The 2,749-nt window shown below is 32.4% G+C and overlaps 1 pseudogene; it reads left to right on the forward strand.

Annotated features, from left to right (window-relative positions):
* LOC102823475 overlaps positions 1–2,282 on the forward strand; it is a 3,946-nt pseudogene extending 1,664 nt beyond the window's left edge.
* The last annotated feature ends 467 nt before the right edge of the window (positions 2,283–2,749 follow it).

Raw genomic sequence — 2,749 nt, forward strand, 5'->3', positions numbered from 1 at the left:
ATGGATTCAAGCGTGGCAACAGTAGTGAGGTTGATCCAGGATCGGGCAGTGTTTCATTCTGCTGTGCATAAGGTCACTATGAGTTAGTACTGACTCGATGGAACCTAACAATAACAACAACAACATTAATGAATTATGTTAATTATGTTTTCTGAAAACATAACCAGCCATCAGCTGTTTATAAAAAAATTTTTATTTACAAGAAAGAAAAATGAAGTTTGAAGACTATATGCCCAACTCCACCTGATTATAAATGACAGTAAAATATTTATTCTACCCTTTTAAAAATAAAAAATAAAAGAATTTGCAATGAAGAAGTCATTGGTCTTTCAAAATTGTATCATCATGTGATCGATTGCTAGCATTGTTAAATCACTAAAGCCACATTGTCCAACAGCTGAACTTTCTTCTTTGTTTCCAACCTTTGCATTCCTGTTGCCAGTAATTATCAATAAACCATGCATTTTTCAAATCAATTTCAGACTGAAGTAATTGGTAGACTTACTCAATTTCACCATCACTGGCTTTAGTTATTGGTGCATAAATCTAATAATAGTGGTATTACCAGGTCTTCCTTGTAGATATATTGATATTATCCTATCACAGACAAAATTGTACTTCAAGATAGACCTTGATACATTCTTTTTGACGATGTATGTAATGCCATTCCCCTGGCATAGTAAACCATGTGATTTTCAGATTCAAAATGTCAAATACCACTCCATTTCAATTTGCTAATATCTAGGATATCATTATCTATTTGATCCATTTCATTTTTTGACAATTTCCAGTTTTCACAGATTCATAATTGGTACATTCCATGTTTTGATGAGCAGTGGATATTTGCAGCTGTTGTCCTTCATTCTGAGCTGTGGCCAATCAGAAAATGAAGGTCCTGAAGGCTTTACTTCATTCGTGGCATCACGGACATATTTTGGGTGCCTTCCAACATGAGAGGCTCATCTGCTATTACTATATTTGACAATATTCAGATGATCTTCACCATGTTTCAATTCAATATTCTGTTTCTGACAGTGTTCCACTGCTATTTATAAGATTTTCAACGACTAAATATTTGAAAGTATTCTTTCTCTCCTTCTTCCTAGACTGTCTTGTCTGGAAGCTCTACTGAAACCTGTCCACCATGGGTGACCCTGCTGGTATTTAAAATAGCCATGGCAGAGTTTCCAGAATCACAGTAACATACAAGTAATGACAGTACAACAAACTGACATATGAGTGATGGATATATATCCAGCTTTGAAAAACAGATTATACCTAACTGCATAAAATAAAAGCATGCTATAAATATTATTGAACCAGGAGACAACCATTCTTCACTTATTTACATGTTTAGTTGCAAAAATGCAAAAATGGAAGAGGACATTAGTTCACATAATGGAGGGTAGCTACATCATTTTGTAACTGACTTATTTCATTGTTTGCATAATGCCTACTTTTATTACTATGAAACTGTCAAATTTCACCATTACAGAATTGCCAAATGGCATTTTTACATATTTGCCGAATTACTGAGAATTAGTGTTTTGATATTTTACTGTTGTGGTAAATGTAAAATATCAGAATAAATTTTCATCAGAATAAATAAATACCGAGCCTTCATGCTATTAGGGATAAAATGAATGCTCAGTTTTAATGATCTTATTTAAATTTACTCACTTTGAGCGAAAGATAATTTTTGACACAGAACAAAGTACTGATGAAGAATTAGGAGATATGACAGTTGCAGTTATAATTGAATTTCCAACTAATAGAGTTGGTATGAGAATTAAAACAAAGATAAATATTGTAAAACAAATACTGCTAAAATAAGTCTTTTTACAAATACTCACGTAATTAAACTTAAAATCTTATTTAAGGTAGAGTCTTACAATAGCACTAATAATATTTAACTGATATAAAGTATTCTTTAAGCCAAGATCTATAATAGGAATTTTTCAAAGGATTTGGTGATTTAAAATTTCTAACTGCAAATTTTAATTACATGAATATTACATGATGATACCTTTGAAGATGAACTTAAGGTAAGTAAAAAAGAAAATATAATTTAATGCTGGCTTCTAAATTATGTGATTAATCTCACGATAATTAGTCTGGCCTTTTGTTCTGTCATGATGTCTATGTGGTGCAAAAAGCATGAGTAGCATGTTTTCTTACTTGAATTTAACTAAGAATATTTTGCATTGATTTTAGACACGGTCATCAAAAACCTGAGTTGCAATCAAGGAGTTCAAGGTGATGCTCATGACCTACAGAAATGAAGACTGGGTACATTAATATCCTGAGATAACAAAAATTTCATTCGAGAATTATAAATTAAAGTGATGAGGTGCCATTCAACAGTAATCAAGTGACATCTTTGCTTTTGAAAATCATCGAGATCTTTTTGCAGCAGATTTGCTCAGTGCAATATGTCTTTTGATTTCTTGACTGCTGCTTCCATGTGCATTGATTGTTGATCTACAAAAATGAAATCTTGACAGCTTAAATCTTGTCTCTCCTTATTATGATGCTGTTTATTTGTCCAGTTGTGAAGATTTTGTTTTCTTTACATTGAGTTAGAGTCCATGCTGAAGGTTGTATTCTTTGATCTTACTCAGCAAGAGCTTGAAGTCCTCTTCATTTTCAGCAAGCAAAGTTGTGTCATCTGCACATCATAGGCTGTTAATGACTCTTCCTTCAAGACTTATGCTACATTCTTCTCCATACAATGAGATTATTTGCTCAG

The sequence above is a fragment of the Chrysochloris asiatica genome, unplaced genomic scaffold (assembly GCF_000296735.1).
Source record: "Chrysochloris asiatica unplaced genomic scaffold, ChrAsi1.0 scaffold00093, whole genome shotgun sequence".
Classification (NCBI taxonomy): Eukaryota; Metazoa; Chordata; class Mammalia; order Afrosoricida; family Chrysochloridae; genus Chrysochloris; species Chrysochloris asiatica.